Source organism: Manduca sexta, chromosome 16 (genome assembly GCF_014839805.1).
Source record: "Manduca sexta isolate Smith_Timp_Sample1 chromosome 16, JHU_Msex_v1.0, whole genome shotgun sequence".
Taxonomy (NCBI): domain Eukaryota; kingdom Metazoa; phylum Arthropoda; class Insecta; order Lepidoptera; family Sphingidae; genus Manduca; species Manduca sexta.
Genome location: NC_051130.1, coordinates 10,780,558 through 10,800,339, shown reverse-complemented (window position 1 = coordinate 10,800,339; position 19,782 = coordinate 10,780,558). Strand labels below are relative to the sequence as shown.

Below are 19,782 nucleotides of genomic sequence, written 5' to 3'. Positions count from 1 at the left end.
AAAAAAATGGATTAGTTAATATAATATTAAAAGCGGCTTAAGCGGCGATAGCCTAGTTGGGTGTGGAACGGACTGCCAAGACGAATGTCCGCAGGTTCAAATCCCAAGGGCACACACCTCTGACTTTTCTAAAAAATCATGTGTGTATTCTTTGTAAATTTATCGTTCGCTTTAACGGTGAAGGAAAACATCGTGAGGAAACCTGCACATCTGAGAAGTTCTTTATAGGAATTTCGAAGGTGTGTGAAGTCTACCAATCCGCACTAGTCCAGCGTGGTGGACTAAGGCCTAATCCCTCTCAGTAGTAGAGGAGGCCCGTGCTCAGCAGTGGGCAAGCATATAATACAGGGCTGATATTATTATTATTTATTATTATTAATATAATATTATGTTAAATTGATTAACAGGAAACAAAAAGTAAATTAAACTAAAAGGAAAGCCGATAGGAATCAGGTTTTGTGGAACGCTTCGCCATTGAAAGGTGATGGTCAAGTAAATTTATCTTTAGAGTTTAGAGTCGGTTTTTTTATTGCTTTGAATGATGAGATGAGCTTTCCATTCGCCTGATGGCGATACAACCGTCCATAAATAGTAGAAACACCATCCAACACCTCGAATTATAAAGTATTGTTTGATATTCCACTGCGCTCTCCATCCCTGAGACATGAGATGTTAAATCTTATTATCTTCAGTAGTTACACTGGCTACAAATTCTAATAACAGGTTGATTAAAACCTGAAGGCGCCTAAAACTCAGTTTTTTAGGTGGAAATCATTGAGAAGTAAAGCAATACTTATTAAGTTGACCAGAAGGAAAGAAAAAAAATCATAATAAAGTTGTGGATAAAGTTACTGATTTTAAGTTCTCTATTTTTTATATTATTTTTTACGGAATTATAATAGATAATGTAGGCATAGAATTTTATTGCATAGATTTAAAACATGTCTTAAATTATTCGAAACTCGCTAAAACAATAACATACGTCTATATAGTTGTATCACAGTTCAAAATCGCATGAACATGCTCGAGCTGTTTACGCTACGAATGCCTACGACGCTACGCCGTAGGCAAAGCCGATTTGAATTTAAGCTAACGGTAATTAAAGGAAGATACATTTTATTCCATTATACGATATAAAATATATCCTACTACCAGGAAATATAAAGATATTGTTCTGCAAACCAGAACATATATCTGCTTGCTAAATGGTGCTCGGCACAAATAGACATTGCGATGATGCCTACTCAACCGCCTTTGATTTAAGACACCTACCAACTTTTTTTTTATCTTTGTTTTAACAAACATTTAATTAACAATGTCCATATCCATACCTAATTTATATTCTTGTACCAAATGTTCTGCACCGCTGTGATAAGGCTCAGCGCAAACATATTTTTATTCTGTTTGCACGAACCAAACAACGAGCTTGACTGAACGTTTGTAATTTCAAATCTCTGGTACACAAAAATCTATTATTCGAATCGACAATTTTCGGTTTGCTTTATTAATTCTGTTGGTTTTACGATTATAAGTCCTTTTGACGTAACAGCGAATTAAAATCCAGTTGTATGAAACCTTTTTTAATTGAAATGTTTTAAGGATTGTTTGCCGAAATTTATTGTACGAATTTATTTGTATTACATTTATTAATTATTCATACGAAATGTATTTTATGTATTTAATTTCAACAATTATGGTAAATCATAAATATGGTTTTAATAAAATTACGTCGGTTTGTATATCCAGCTTATTATCGGTATTGGGTTAAATAATTATTTCTTGATTTTTTGACGTCGAAATAATTTTCAGCCAAGCGAAGTCGCGGGCATAATAGACAAACAAAAATATGATATCTTACTTGCTTTCAATAAAATGAATTCAAATTCACTGCAGAGATTTTTTGAATCTTTGACAGACAGTGTTTTATTCAATATTCAAACAAAAGGTACGAATCGTCCGTAGTTCACGATATTTGAAAACCGAGTAGCATACGAATGCAGCACAAAGGTTCGCTCGTAGGGTCCGGAGAGGGGCCGGGCCGTGTCATATAAAAATATTGATAGTAAGTATTTAATTACAACATACACATATCTCGACTAACTACAGTAACACATTAATTACATATAGATGTGTTACTAAAATTTTATTTGGTCTGTATAAATGAATGCAAGAGTGAGAAGTAAATTGAAAATGCGTCCCTGTGGCGAAGGGTCCATATAATCAGATTCCTGTCGGCTTCCCTTTCGTAATTTATGTAAAATCGAACTATCATTAGAATGATTTGCGGAACACATTTATGCATATTAGTATCTATGTGTTGTGGCGGGATCCCGTTTTGAAAATTTTACCTTTCGCCACTATTGCAGCCAATTACTATTGTTTATTTCCTAGAATTCAGATCCTATTCTTCGAAATAAAATTATTTTTCGGATCACGGTTTTTATATAATTTTCTCTCGACGTTTCGAAGATTTGCAACCTTCATGGTCACGGGATGGACTGTGTTTGTCGTCCAAAAAGCCAAAGTTATATTAGTCACCCACATTATACAATGATACAATTTTTTTTTGCTGTTGATGGTCTGAACTATGATTTACGCAGAATGTGGTCACAGTATCTTGAAACCCTTTATTCTTCTATACTCTACCCGAATTAAGTTAAAATATGGCATTGATTAGCGGCCGTGTTTAATAAACGGTCCCAAATGATTGTATAATCCATCGAAAAAACGGACCAATCAGAACAAGGTTAGTTTACAAATGACTTATTTTATTTGATTTATTCTCAAAATCAGATCAATGATGAACATTACGACAATTTATTGTAATCGGCCGTAAACGGGCCTCATCAACGATCGCTACAAATTTCTTTTTTTCAATTTTTTTTTGACAGCACACTGACCTGCCACTGACACGTTACGTATCTATATGACTTGAGCTTTATGTTATAAAGGCGCTACAATTGTCTTTTTTTTGCATTTTTTTTGACAGCACACTGACACGCCACTGACACGTTAGGCATCAATACGATTTGAGCTTTATGTTATAAAGGTTGTGTACTGCGCCCGCATTGTTGTCTAACCAGGTATCCATTTTCTCGAGTGGTTTCGCGAAAGCTTTCCGGTGGATTTGGGTAGTATTTAGCTTTATGTGCTTTTAAGGTATTTGTAAATTGTTAGAATAATACACCGATGTGTTTATGACTTTCTTTCATTTACTAGCGTTATAAGACTATATTTCCTTTGGGTTATTGATAGAATATACTGTAAAACTAGTAAAGATTTTGGTTCGATCAACAAATGAGGGAAATTAAATTCGTGTTTTTTAAACTTGACAACCCTAGATTGGGAAAGGGCGTCCGTTGATGCGTTATTCTCCTTCATATTACATCTAAGTGATAAACTCAACTCATCTACAACTCAACAAATAAATTAATTACTTTTCTACCCAGTGATAGTAGTAGTAAAAAAAAATCTGCAATGCATATAAAAACTATATTCAGCCCGCCAACCCTAAGACGCTGTCGTTTCAGAAATAAAACGAATGCTCCGGTTCCTCCCGCGGCTCTTCTTTAAATATTATATTTTTATCACTTTTTTGCTTACAGCATAAATTTACAAGACATCTAGAAATGTGGCTTCTCGTGTTTTATTCAACACTGATAAATAAATTCAGACGATTGCTCTCTCCATATATTTAGATAATACTAGCTTTTGATCGTGGCTTCTCTCGCGTGATGGTGATTCCCGGGATAGATAGTAGTCTATAACCTTACCAGGGTCTTAAACTATCGACATACCAAATTTCATAAAAATCCGTTCAGTAGATTTTGAAAAAATCGGTAACATACATACAGAAAAGAAGACTTTTTTAATATGGATAGATTTATTTAAATTAAATTCGTAATTCATTGTAGACTAGGCTGTTCGCGACTCCCTCAACATGAAGGTATTTTATGTGATAAACTGTACAGTCAGCCGCAAAAGCCGTCCATATCAACAATAGTTTTTTCTTCTCTAAAATAAACTTCAAAAACTTTACTTAGTTTTATATAAAGAAAAATTAAAAAGTAGAAGTGTTTTGAAATTTTGGAATTGTTCAACTACTTTTGTGGCTGACTGTACTCGTAATACTACACTACCGATGCAATTACGTTACGGTACTATAATAAAAAAAACCCTAATAGAATTAAACTAATAAACATCAAAATAATTTGCCATGCTATTTTGAACTTTAAAACACAATTGCTACTCACCTTGATGTAATCCTTCGTGCGAGCTAAATGTCTTAACTCAGCTAATGCAATTGCATCGAGCACATTATGGTAAACTGTATCAGCATGCCGCATGCATCAAAGAATGTGCACGTAGGAAACGTTGGAAATCCTGTCTTTGAGTAAATTTAATTCTCGTGCTGTAGAGTTAATGTAGCTGGATGTAGCAAGGTTTGGGTTGGAAGTTTTTTCTTTTGAAATTATTACACTTCACTATTGTTATTATTAAAACTCAAATCTCAAACACATTTTTCTTCATATGTGCTTGTCAAAATGTCCCCACTGCAACTAATAACAATGATAAATAATAATATCAGCCCTGTATTATATACTTGCCCACTGTTGAGCACGGGTCTCCTCTACCACTGAGAGGAATTAGGCCTTAGGCCACCACGCTGGCCTAGTGCGGATTGGTAGACTTCACACACCTTCGAAATTCCTATAGAGAACTTCTCAGATGTGCAGGTTTCCTCTCGATGTTTTCCTTCACCGTTAAAGCGAACGATAAATTCACAAACAAAACACACATGATTTTTTAGAAAAGTCAGAGGTGTGTGCCCTTGGGATTTGAACCTGCGGACATTCGTCTTGGCAGTCCGTTCCACACCCAACTAGGCTATCGCTGCTTTTTAACCACTGCAACTAATAAGTAAAAAAAGTATTTCTTTTCACTACTATTATTATTAAAACTAAAACTCGTTTTCTTATACGTACACGTCAAAGTGATCCCACTGCACCTGATGGTAAGTGGAGTGGGGTCCAATAGAATGTCGACTGACGAGAGATGATTACCCCTCGACAGTCGACACAATCATGCCGGCTTGTTGGAAGCGGGTAAATACAGGCTGATCCCGGAACACGACACACTTACAAGGGTCAATATAGAGGATTCTATCCCCTTGTGTATGGTGGTCGCTATTCGGGTGAATATAAAATATATCCATCACCAGATTGAACCTTTGCTGTGGGCAATACATATAATATCAAGCCTGTATTATATACTTGCCCACTGCTGAGCACGGGCCTCCTCTACTACTGAGAGGGATTAGGCCTTAGTCCACCACGATGGTATAGTGCGGATTGGTAGACTTCATACACCTCCGAAATTCCTATAGAGAACTTCACAGATGTGCAGGTTCCTCACGATATATACTTTGCTTTGGGCAATACATGCTTTGTATATATTTTGGAAGTATATTTCGCATCAAGTGACGCTATAACAAAACTAAACAAAAGAATTTCATTGTTATTAATAAAGTATACAAACAATGTCCCATCTACATCGGCCACTACCTCCACGTCTTCCTTAATTCCACTTTAATCGACAATAAACTTTAAATCGTTGTTGTAAAGTACAAAATCTAATAAATTTAAACAGGGGCTATTTTCCTTCGTGGCGGCACGAAATGTGCAGCGGTCTTTGAAATATTCAATTACGATGTATATACTATATAGGTTTCTTTGTCAGGTCAATTTGAAGTTCAAACATTTTTTGCGAAATCTTTTATTTTGTTACAACTTTGGGTATAAAGCGGCAGAAGTTGATTGTACTGAGCAAAAAGTTCACGAAATTAACTATAGAAAGAGAAATTGAGATTGGGCGGATTTCAAATATTTCTTTAGGCGTCGCGCAGACGCTACCAACTTTACATCGCATTAGTTTCAACTGTTACGGTGTTATAATATATGTATAAATAAAATAAATAAAAATAAATAAATAAAACTTGTTGCTGAGAAACACCAAGAGCTTGTTTCACTAGTTCAAATAAAATTATTTGACAGTTATTATATTAAACAATACGTCGCGAATAAGCCAGAAAGCCATCAGAAGAGTAACCAAAAACCTCCTATCATGTTATCAAAATAACATGAACTTTACACTCTAAGACAGAAGATCTACTTCATATTAATAAGCCCTTAAGAATCATTTGATTAATTAATTTATTATTCTACGACAGCCAGTATTTACAATATTAAGTACATAATAAATAATTCCAAAAAAAATATTTAAAAGCACTGTTTAAGGCGGTCACAACATCCACCATTTGCGAGACATTAGCAATCCAAGAAACTTCTAAGTGGATCGGATGTGAACTTAAGGCTTAAGTCTTAAGCCTATATCATATTACATGGACAGGGAAAACGCATTTCGACGCATTAACGAACGAGGCCGGTCTAAAAATGTCCACAAAATTCCCTCGACAAACTAATTACTCAGAGGAGCGTGTTTCGTGGCCACGATGTACAAGAAAAGAGGTTTGAGAGTGTTCAATTTTTTGTTACACTTATGAGGAGGTTTTAATGAGGAGAGAAGAATGAGTGTAATTATTTGTGTTGTTTCTTCAAGATACATTCCGTGTGATGATAAATTATAGTCCATAAAAAGGATTTATTTATTTCACTTTATACAGATTATTTAAAGGTGAACTTAATACCAAAGGAATTGTTGGTCAACCTGATGTGCAGAGACAAAACATAATAGATTCACGAAAATTATTTTAAATACCAATAAAATGTTTTCACGATTTAAGTATCAAAAAAGTATTACGGTAAACATTGTTTGACAATCATTAATAACATGTTGAAAAGATATATTGTCGATTTTGAATTATTTTCAGCTTCAAGCGTATCATACATTAATGGATGACAATGGATCAGTTTAGATATTTTACGGCCCTCTCTCGAGCATACAGCCATGAGCATTTGATTCCTACCTTTATGGCGCTTGAGACCTTTTGCGGACAGGAACACGCAAACAATTATGAATAATTTATTTAAAAAATAAATTTTAAGTGTTTTTGAAAAATTTGAACAACTAAAATATTTTTTATTAAATTGTCTAATAGTGTAGAGAAGGTAAGGTAGTGAAGGTTTCAAATTAAAATTATATAAACTACACGAGGCAGGAATTAACAATTTTAGTGGAATTTTAATTACAAAAGCTTTAATCTCAGGAAATACTAAACTGATATTAATTTCTTTTAATGCTATAGGGTAATTTTTACTCTGGAAAACTTTTTGACGTTTGAGCTGAAGGCCATAGCAATAGATGATCATAGTCGAAATCAGTGTGAGTAGATCTTTTATAATTTAAATATCAAACTATCTGTTACCAATATACTGTGTCAGTGTTGTGGCGTCGTGACCTCGCTTCAAAATTCGCCTTGTTTACCTATTAGCGGGAGAAATTACGTTTGGAAGTTCACTTTACGCCGGCTGACTGGTTCGCAGCCTTTGTGGCCAGGGAATTTGGTCCGCCTATACGGTTTTTTGTAAGCTGTCATGGTTCAAACTAAAGGCTTTATTTAGTTTTAAAGTGTTAGGGTTGGCTAATTTAATGTTGCTATATGGAATTCGAAGTTGAAGATTTGCGTATAGCAAGATGAAATTGATAGTATGATTAATTAAAGTGTAGAGAAGGGTCTCTTTATGTAGAATCTATCATGAGAACAACTTGAAGACCGCATTCATATTGGTACCCATATGTTTTGTCGGGCTCCTTTTCTTTTTCTGCTCAGTATTAGCCCGGAATCTGGAATTTGTGCCCGATATGGCGATAGGCTCGTCCCCTATCACATCATAGGAAGGAACACACTTGGCGAAAAGTGGGTGCCCTGGTTGCGCCTCTGCATACCCCTTCAGAGACAAATGCGTGATATGTGTGTGGGCTCCCTTTCAGAAAATTTCACCTTTTTCTTTGGCATCAGGAGAGCTTGTACGTATACATTTTGGTAGTAAGTCATATTTTCAACAACCAAATCGGCGAACTCACCGCAAACAAAACCGCTACAAATTTACAAAATAATAAATAATTGTGGTAAATGATATTCCGTGTCTCGTGGTAATGCTTGATGTTTAACAATGGCGCTGTAACGGTTTTATTGTCAAAAAGTTGGAATATTATCTACTCGTGACATGTAATGTGCGTTTGTTTGTTTATTGCTAAGGGTCAACGCACACACATATACATACATAGGATCACACCTCTATCCTATAGGGCTAGGCAGAGAGTGTGGATTGGCACTCTGCACAATTCTGGCATACTTCTCTCGCTTCCTCTACCTTCATCAATCTTTTCATGCATTTCCTCCCGGTTCTGGGTACTTTTAACCCGGCCTTTACCAAGAATGTCAGATATCTGACATTCGAAGGTTCAGTGCGGTTTACCTCTATCGGCTCTTACGCACACGACGTTATTAAAATTTTAATAGAGTTTTGTGTGGTGATTCGTAAATTTAAAAATCTTAATTATGCCTCTAGATTTCGTTGGTGGTAGGATATGTTTAATATCAGCCCGGATAGCAAACACCGTACACAAGGTGTTAAAACCCATCATAGTGGTCCACGTAAGAGTGTCGCGTTCCGGAATCAGTCTGTGTATACTGTATATCCGGTTCGAACAGGCCGGCATAATTGTGTCGACTGCCGCGGGGTAATCATCTCTCGTCAGTCGACATAGGACTCCACTCCACTTACCATCAGGTGCAGTGGGGTCACTATGACGTGGACGTATAAAAAAGCTTCTGGTTATTAATACATACATAACATCACGCATTTTATCCCCGAAGGGGTATGCAGAGGCGCAACTAGGACACCCACTTTTCGCCAAGTATGTTCCGTCCCATGATGTGATAGGGGGCGAGCCTATCGCCATATCGGGCACAAATTCCAGACTCCGGGCTGATACTGAGCAGAAAAACTCAAATATCACTTTGCCCGACCCGGGATTCGAACCCAGGACCTCAGAGCGCTATTGTACCGGACGTGCAATACAACTACGCCACCGAGGCAGTCAGGTTATTAATAATGTTAATCAATCACGCCTTTTATCTTTGAAGAGATTGATAGAGCCGCAATTAGTGCACCCACTTTCCGCCGTATGTCCCGCCCCATGATGTGATAAGGGGCGAGCCTATCACCATATCGGCCACAAATACCAAACCCCGGGCTGATGTGAATAGAAAAACCCAATATCAATTTGGCCCGACCTGGGTTTTGAGCCCGAGACCTCAGCATTGCACCGCGGCAGCACATTCGTCATCATCATCACTATCAGCCGCAGCATGCCCACTGTTGAACACCCTCCCCCAAAGATTTCCAGATCGACTTATTGAAAGCAGTCTATTGTTTATGGTTATTTACCTTAAATACATTTTCAGAATAATAGTACTCCATAATCAATTCGAATAAAAAGAAGTTTATGTTAATTATTAGAAAAAAATAACACTTGTGTTACATTTTATCCAAGTCTATTCAGCGGGTTCTTCGTTTACGTTTCAGTCATAAACTCCTCCATTATATATTATTTTGTATTCATACATTATTATTTCAAATATTTAATTACTAACATCATTATTTCGCTTATTTTACCAACGATCCAGAATTCAGACAGATGCCTAATTTAGAAAAAGCTAGCCGTAATATTTTAATAAGTTGGTAAAATTTCAAACACTTCAAAAATGTAGGTCATTAGGTTGAAACCGTTTAGTTCTAGACTTTTAGGTATGTTAAAATGGACGGAATTCGAGAAGCCTTTCTGAAATGTTCAACTATATGAAAGTAAGAATTTTTTGACATAATTGTGTATTGTGGGCTAGACTTTATTTTTCCTAGGGTCTGTTTCACATTGTTCAAATAAATCAGTATAAGATATTACTCTTTCGATTACCTCTTATTAGCACCATTAGTCGCCCCATATTATACTCTTAATTAGCGTTTACTCACACTACACTGTAATACAAAACAGGTACCCATGATGATATAATTTTTCTTCAAAATCTTCTGATTCTTCTTATTCTAAATGATTATTCATATATTAGTTAAACATAGGTACATATTACAACATGAATAAGAGCTCTATGATTTACCATTAAGGCGTACAAATATTAGATTGTTCAATGATATTATTTAATATCTAAAATTACAGTCATTACAAGTATTACATTATGTTACAATAGTATTAAGCAGTTATATTATTTGAACACTCTTCAATTAATACTTTAGATGACTTTTTATATTTTAGCAAAGGCCTATTTTATATATCCTAGGGTAATTTATTATATATTGAACCAATACTAAAGAAACTCTTTCATCAATATTAAGTCGCATTCTAAAGTATTCCTGGTTACAGCGACTTCTTATACTGACTACAACGCTCTCTTAATAACAAATGACCTATTCCAAAATTTATAATTTGTGGGAATCGTCCAAAAAGTCATTTCTGTTTGCGACCCTTTTTTATTTTTCCTTTATTTCATGCTATCGGTTTCATTTTTGACTTTCCTTTAACAAGTTCAATTTTATAGCAACTTAAAAAAAAGGTCGCATACAGAAATTAGTTTTTTGATGATTCCCACAAATTATTTATTTTTGAATAGGTCATTATTTTATTAAGAGAGCGACAAGGATTCATTAAAACATTTTTCAGTCATACCTGTTCAAACAAAATTGGATCAGAAGATTCTCCCCTTGAGCCTTAAATAGGACAAAAGCTGGCGCCAACTAATTAAACAGTAATTTTATGTTAAGACTGCCGACATTTATGGCGAATGGAATGGCTAATATGGTGAAATTGGCTGGATTATATGAGAATATAAAGTTTTTTGCCTTCCGCTAGTATTGAGTTTGACGGCGGTTTTACTAGGTTCTTATTTACGTTATAAGTTATAGCAGATTTGTTCGCTTTTCCTTTACTTGATTTATTTATAGCTTAAATTACTATGTGAGAATCGTATTAGGGAATAAAATCTTGCAAATGGTTCAGCTGTTTTTGGGTAAATAGATATAAAGAAAAAAAGTTGCGTAAGAATTTCTCACAAGAATCTTGAAGGTTTATGAAGTCTTTTAACCTGCACTGGGCCAGCGTGGTCGACTGAGGCCTAAACTCTCACGTAGTAGAGAAGATCCGTGACCAACACACAGGACTTAAGTTCTTATTCATTAAGCTATTAAAGTCATTTCTCTTTACTAATGAAAATTATACACAAATACCTAATTAAATTACAAGTTAGGCCCAGACAAGTCGATTGTCACAAAACTTTGCGAAACTCGGCTACGTCAACATTCATTTTACATTTATCTTTAGTTATTTCTGAAATTGTTCATCTTAATTAGTTTCCAGTCGAAGATAATTGAACGCTTGTTTGAGAGTTTCGGGTTGGGACTTTGATTGATTCAATGGATAAAGTTTTTGTGACTTTTAAAAGACAATCTAGATATGGGGATGAGGAAGATTATAGTTATTTTGCTAGAGGATTAATGAGGTTTCTAAAGTAGATGATAATATGGGACAAAGAGAACAATATTAAAAACTTATAGGTAGCATATATTTATGACAATCCAATAATCTAAATAAAATAGTGCTCAGATTATAGTTATTTTGCCAGAAGATTAATGAGGTTTCTTAAGTAAATAATAATATAGACAATAATATGTAAAGTGACCAAATTAAAAACTTATAGGTTATGACAACACGAATACAACGGTGTTTAATTGTTACTTAACGTTATCTAGTACATGAACAACAAAACAAATAACTAGACATAGACAAAGCGGTGGTTAGTTTGAGCCATAGATAGGCGAATTAATTCATGCCTTTTTAGCGGCGTAAAGGTTGAAGCCGCTGTAGAGGAACAGATGGTTACGTTCCTCTATGGAAGGGGAAGACTCCCAGTCAGGCAGATGTTGCGCCTGACCGGCCGCGGCCCCTCTTGCAGTTCCGGCGATGTTGACAAGATGGCGGTATATGCACTAACTGTACCGCCAAACCTTTAATAATTCCTTCTAAACCAATTTTTAGGGTTTATATGCGGACACAGCAAAGTGACGCCACTACACCTATGTCCAAATATATTATAGGGATCATCTCTCTCCCACACAATGGGTATGTTTGTTTTGTGCATTTTTTAATACATAACAGCAATTAGTACCTACAAAAATATCCTTTTGTGAAAACAGCATTAAAATACAATACGAAATGAGGCAGTAATTCATATTTCAAATATTCCTACGTGCAGGAACGGGAATGGAGTAGGAATATCGCTCCATCTCTTTCTTTCAGGAATCGTAATGCCCGCTGACGTCACACGCAAGTATTTCGTCCTTTTTTTGTTTTTGACACTCACCCCTATTACCTAATTTTAATGGCTTATAAATTGTAGATTTTTCACTACATTTCAATGATTTCTTCTGTTATAGAATTTATCGACGTATCTATTTTATAAAAGTTATAAATAAAAATAAGCCCAATAACCTATTATGCCTGTTCGAAACCGAGTAAATACACCTATCGATTCACTATTCAAAACGTTTTAGAATTCAGTACGGTTTGTTCCGATAAGTTAACGTTACAATTCATTAGGCTGGTATCTTGTGTCGTACGTCTGAATTCGGGGCACATTTGAATACAAATTAATTGCCTTGTTTTATGGCTTGTTACGGGGATCGAATAAGAGATGGCGTTGGTGTAAACTTTACGCACGGAACAAATTATGTAACAGTCATGGTTAGTATCAGAGTTTTATGTACTCACAATAGCTTTTATTTGTTTTTCATTTAGTATTAGTTATTTACTATTGACTACATTTAAAAGTAATATTACAATATAAGTGTACCAAAAGTTTTATAAAAATCAGCTACAGAAAATAGATACTAGATTTGTTGTTCTTTTTTTTATACGAGAACGGTAAAATAACCACTGATGGTAAGTGGAATGGGGTCCAATAGAATATCGACTGACGAGAGATGATTACCTCTCGGCAGTCGCCACAATTATGCCGGCCTGTTAGAACTGGATATACACAAACCGATTTCGGAACGCGACAAACTTACGTGGGCCACTATGGCGTGTTTTAACACTTTGTATACGGTGGACGCTATCCGGGCGGATATACTTTTAAAATCTATCTTACTTTAGCAAATAGGTACTTGTTTGCTGTCTTTCTTCAATCAAACATAGTGATAACTATGTACTTATGCGGTTCGATTAATCAAACACTAAGTATTGCTTGTAGATTAGCATGTGTAAAAAAGTGGTAGTTGATTAAGGGTAATTTCTATCTTTGTGCCAATTTTTATCCAAATTTGCTCACCATTTTATGTGTTTAATTCTAACAATCCACACATTATAAACTTTATCATTTATATTTGATAATAAAAATATAGGAATCGGTAATATTTTTTTGTAAATCGAACAACCCTTTTTTGTCACAGCAAATTAAACTTTACACTTGTAGTAATTAAGCCAATTAAAATTTAATTTCTTGTATCGACTGAAGTACACAATTTATAAACCAACCAGACTGGCATGATAAATTGACATACGTATAATCTTATTACCGGCACAAATCCGAACCGTGCCCGAAATGTGCCTTCAATTAAATTAATTGGTCACAACATCCTGTATAATGACCGGTGTAGATTAATCTATAAGCAGTTCTATTGCCATTCATTAACGTCTATTATTGAGTTGTCACTGGGATAGGAGTGAAAACTAATTTATGCCTGGGTATTTTATGCCAATATTATTTTTTGGATTATATCAAATCTTTATATTAATACGTGAACAAAACTTTGCAATCCTTATTAAGCACATTGCGCGCGGAAGAATGTGACATTTGGTACGATTTAAGTTCATATAGAGAAATGTAGAAAAATAAAATTTATGAACAATATGTATTACAAAATGTTCAACAGGTCCGTCTGGAAATCTTTGGGGAAGGCCTATGTTCAGCTGTGAACTTTATTTGACTGATGATGATGATATTATACAAATATATTAAATTCGACTGTCGAATTTCGATCACTATTACACATATTAATTAATGTTCTTTAAAATTTGGTAAGTGCGATATTTAATAAGGCTTTATGCCAATAGTAACACCATCCTGATCTTTGAAAATATACCTATATAAATTATAAATGAAATTTGGTATGGAGATAGTTTAAGGCTTTGGGAAGATTATAGGCTACTTGCTATCTCGTGAATATATATAGCAGCACTCTTATCACAGAAAACTCCATCACTCGAGTGCGAGCAAAAGCTTATGTTTATAAAATGGCATTAACTTGCGCTCATCAACCTCAGACTTAACGAGTCTTATACTACAAAAAATTACACTAAAATCTGCTTGAAACTAAAACACATTTGAGCACAGTTGCTTGTCGCAAATAGATAATGCCCGAGCGCTGGTGTTCGAGACGTTTCGTCAATCTCAAATTCCCGGGAGTTAAGACTCAGAATATACAAAAAATCCGAAGACTTCAAGACACAACACGCCCCAGGACCCAAATCCTAGCACTATACTCCCATAGGACACCTTCAAACAGTGCATCTATAACAGAGCCACCTAAACCGATCAAAACGCTTTAATTACTGATTGTACGCAATTAAGCGGATTATTTGATATTGTAGCGAATTAACTGGCGTGAACCAAGTTAATGCCACCGATACTATTGATTAGTAGCTGGTGATTAAGCTGCGTTAACTCAAAGGTGGACATTGAATGAAATACGTGAATAATTAGATTGTTGAATTATGTGTGCTCGCGGATTTAAAATCATTCAAACAATTTATTTAAAACCATTTAAGTAATTTATTTAATACCATTTAAAGCATTTATTTTAAACCATATAAACAATTTATTTAAAATTATTTAAAAAAATTATTTAAAACCATTTAACAAATTATTTAAAACTTTTAATTAATTATTTTTCATAAAAACAAAAATAAATAAACTAAAAAATACAGTTAACAATTTTAGGTATGAAACGGATTTATTATTATGTGTGGTAGAAGGGTTTCCAGCTCAGTATACGTTAAAAATCTTATATTTAGTTGTAACCCACTATTATATATAAAGGTCTATTTTCATAATTTTGCCAAGCTAATAAAATATAACTTCATAATACGCACAACTATCCAATAAAAGGCTTTACTAACTAAACATCTGTAGTCTTTCTAACAATAAAACTATAAAACAGGTATTTTACTTCTGTTCAAAACTCATTACACGAAGTTTCAGTTCGTAATTAGTTTTTAATTTAAGTAAATGTCTTATCTCTGTATTATCTCAGGTCTATTGGTGGAAAATGCTAATATAATCCACCTTCACGTATAATACAATACAATACAATACGACACGACGATTGCCTATAAAAAGCAACGCCACATAGAAATATTATGCACTGGCCATTCAAAAAAATAATAATAATACCAGTCAAGTATTATATATCCCCCTGCTGGGCACGAGCCTCCTTTACTATTGAGAAGGTTAAGCCTTAGGCTCAGGCTTCCTCTACTACTAAGAACGTTAAGTCTTAGTCCATCACGGTGGCCTGGTGTGGGTAGACAGACTTCAAATACCTTCGAAATTCAAATTTAGAATTCATAGTAGTAACGTTTCTTTACAATGTTTTCCTTTTAGTCCATTGAAAAGTTACATTTGGGGTTGCGTTTTTTAGAGGACGCAATTTTATTTTTTAGAAGTGTAGGGGGGGTCAGTGTAAAGCTACAGCCAAGTTTGTGGGGTCGCCACCCTTGTCCCACGGCCGCCATCTTGGGTTGAAATGGTTTTACGATGTATCTCTTAAACTATTTATCTAACAAAAAAATTATAAACATTTTTGTTGCAAATTAAATTCTCTACAACTTTGGTCCAGTAACTTTTGTCGTAGAACTATAAATAAAAAGTTATAAGCAAAAATGTTAAGCAATTGCTTCATCTGTCCCAAAGCGATTCAGGATCCAAGTAATTCGCGTACAAGCCGACAACCGCGGGTTTGTGTTGTACGTATTATGAACCTTATAAACACACGTTCTGATGACGTTGCAATGGACATTGCTTAACATTGAATTTCTTAACATTTTCGCTTATAACTTTTTTTATTTATAGTTCTACGACAAAAGTTACTAGACCAAAGTTGTAGAGAATTTAATTTGCAACAAAAAATGTTTATAATTTTTTTTTGTCAGATAAATAGTTTAAGAGATACATCGTAAAAACCATTTCAAACCAAGATGGCGGCCGTGGGACAAGGGTGGCGACCCCACAAACTTGGTTTTAGCTTAACACAGACCCCCCCTACACTTCTAAAAAATAAAATTGCGTCCTCTAAAAAACGCAAGGTAAGGCCTAAAAAATGTAACATTTCAATGGACTATTTACAGTTAATTCATTATACAAATATAACTTCAAAAGTCAGAGTTATCTGCTTTAGGTTTTGAATATACATACTTTGTTCTCTGCAATTTATTCCATTCCCAACTAAGCAATGTTCAAACATATTCCTTATTTCATAAAGCTCATAATTACACTACCAAAATAACTATAATAGCCTTTAAATACAGTAAGTTACCACATTCCTTTGCGGCTGAAATAATAAAACAATAGCTATGTCGTAAAGAGATCTACCACGAAATATCATTACGCGAACTTTAACTAAAAGAAACTAATTTAACTACATCCATTAGGAGATAAGTAAGGTGTTATTCGTTCGGTAAATGGAATCAAATACAGCGGCTTACGGCTAGCCGTGGGTATCGGTAGGGTCACCATAAAACGCTCAGACCTTTCGAGAGATTCATTGCTTTGATCGTGCTATAAAACAGATATCGGACGTAAATGAATCAGAATTTAGTGGGGTTGATGCTGCATTTATTTAGATCTGTTTTCTTTTGAATAAATATTTATTATTTGATGATGTTTATTTGTAACTAGGCTCTCGCGGCTCTGGTTGCGTGAAGTTTGCTGCAAAAGGCCTTGAATGACTTTAGGGCTATTGGACTGCGGCATCTATTTCAAATTCCTAATAACATAAAATGTCAAAGTATTTCCTAAGGGAGCAAATAAGCGCGATGAAAGTATATAAAATGTTACTCAAGGATATGGTCTAACCGTAAACTAAAGGAGAATGCCCATTTTTGTATGAAAGTTGGGCTACGCTTGCGTCTGTACAAAACCTTCACTAAACTATAGGGAATATATCCTAAATCTTATACAAATTGAAAACAATTGGATATTCGATGGGAGTTCGGAGTAATCAGAATTTTAATAACTCGGTTATTTTGAGGTTAAGTATGGAGTGCAATAATGTACGGTAGAAATTACCTACGTGCCTAATTAAGTTCAATATTGCAGTAGCTACTTGATAATGCTATAAACAATTATTGGACATTCTTTTCACTTAGCTTTAATCGCCCTTATAAGAAACTGATAGGTATTAACATATCTGATGAGACGAAGCTCCAATAAAACTTCTAAGATAGTATAGCAGAATATTAGTTTTTCCACTGAGCATATACTACCCGACCCTTTGTGTAAGTACATATTTTTCTGACTTATGACTTATTCTATTACGTGGATTAACTTAATCTTTATTTTCACCTACCATTATCTCATTTCAATATGGAGTCAACACATATTGTAGAACAGATTCACCTTAGTTTTTATGACCGGCCTTATGCCTGACGCCAACCCCCTTTGGAGGATTCCGATCCCAGGCAAGTCATGTTAGAAACACCGAGATAAAATCTTGCTTGGCCTGGAAATCGAACAGGAACCCAGGAACTAACTTCACAGCCTGATTAGGCTAATAGTTACTTATCATAGGAAAAGAAAAATAAAACAAGAAATACGAAATCCGATGTATATTTTTATATAGATGTGTATTTTTGATAGATTTGGCTTCCCAGAAAACAAACAAGAACTTGATGTGGCCGCAACACGCTTATAATACTGCCGAAGTGAGTGAATGACTTCTTGCAGTGCTGGTCGGATCATGTCATGTTGCTGTTGTCTGTGACCCTCTCTATTAACTGATCTCCAGCAGGCAGCACAAATTAATTCCAGCCTTGAAACCTAAAATAGAATATAGAAGTTGAGTAAACATGTTCAGATTATTATTATTGTTAAACTGTTTTCTTTAGTTTTTGCAAGATTTTTCCCACATTGCGGGTAGGTTAATAATAATCTACATAACTTACAAACTGGATAGCTTGTCTAAGAAATATACTAGTCGTTGCTGTGGCATCGCAATGGTGCAGTTAATACGCCGCCGGGATATGCCGTCTCGATTAACTGTCCTGGGTCTAGGGTCTAGACGACATTGTGCTGCTAACTAAAAGCCTTCCGTCTCAAAGTTCGGAACACATACTATACACCTTGTTTCTAAACAGTGAATTTCTCGACTCAACATTAAAATACATAAGAATAACACTAAAAAATATTTTCATTCAGACAAATCTAAAGTGTCAAAATGTCATTAATTTCAGTTGCCAGTGTAATAAAAATCAGTACCCATATATTCATTTAATTAAAAATAAAGTCCAGACATGTTTTAGCTGACTTTAGTATTTCTGTCAATGCAAGTACAAGTCGCCATTTGTTTGTTTTTAGAAGGATTAATATTTTTTTTTTTTTACCAGCTATTTGGAGTTTGATCATAATTATTAAGTAAAATATATTTTTTTTATAACAATATTTTTGTTTAATGAATAATATATTTAATCCATATATTATAGATTCAAGTACAACCACATTTATTGTGCATATAAACTTTTTTATTCCATTTAAAAGGGGAATTTGTTATAAATTGGTATCAATTCGCCATATTGGCAGTAAATTATCCGGTGTTTGATTTGCAACAATTAAACAACTTTTTTTCATATCTTTAAAACCCCTATTTGCTCATGACTGAAATAAATACAAATGAAGTAATAATTAAAATTATGATTTTACATGGTTATTTGGTTAAGACGCATGACTGACGCAAAGATAGCCTGGTTTTGGGCATTGTCCTTTCATCCAAATCTGTTCAGTGATTTCTGCGTGCGTTTACTCCGAACATTCAAATTTTTGTATTTAGAATGTTAAGTAAGATCCTGTGGCGACTAGCGTTTGATAAAACAACATTACGACAGTAGACAAAGGAATGCTAAAGGTACAACTTGTCGCGATAATTTCACTCATAACACACTTTAATAAGGTGTAATTTGAACAATGTAATTTGTTTAGTAAAGCCGGGTCAAAGATCCCTACGGCAAACCATAAGAGTTACACCAACATTCCCACCAAAGAATTTCGTGCGCACAAAAGCCACGAAAACAGCAAACGGTAAAGTTACAATTTGCATGTCCCACGCACATTTCGCCTATTTTGCACGTGTTGTTATTTGTGTAAAAAGCACTACTGTTTTACATTTTACTCACATCTGGTTTCCGAGATAACAACTGGGGAATGTGGGACAATGAGTTGAAGCAAATAGCGTAAGCCAAGGTAAGGCGAGGGGCGAATTAAAAATGTCTTCCGTTTTAACTCATTTTGAGGGTTGACGTTTTAGTTGGGTCCTATATTGGGATAATAAAGTTTGTTGCGTATGTACGATCGAGTTGTAGAAAAAGAACAAAAATAGCCTTTATTATATACCTAAAAGATAGCTCTCAAATAGCTGCTGACAGCCGTATGGTAATTAAACGACAATAAATGGCTCATTTAATGTTTCAATATTATTATAA

The 19,782-nt window shown here is 34.7% G+C and overlaps 1 long non-coding RNA gene across 1 annotated transcript; it reads right to left on the bottom strand.

The window, feature by feature from the left end:
* Positions 1 to 17,905: 17,905 nt before the first annotated feature.
* LOC119189490 lies at positions 17,906 to 18,311 on the bottom strand. Its single transcript, XR_005112439.1, has 2 exons — positions 18,253 to 18,311; positions 17,906 to 18,127 (listed from the first exon to the last, which is right to left on the bottom strand). It is a non-coding gene; the product is annotated as an uncharacterized LOC119189490 (long non-coding RNA).
* Positions 18,312 to 19,782: the final 1,471 nt, after the last annotated feature.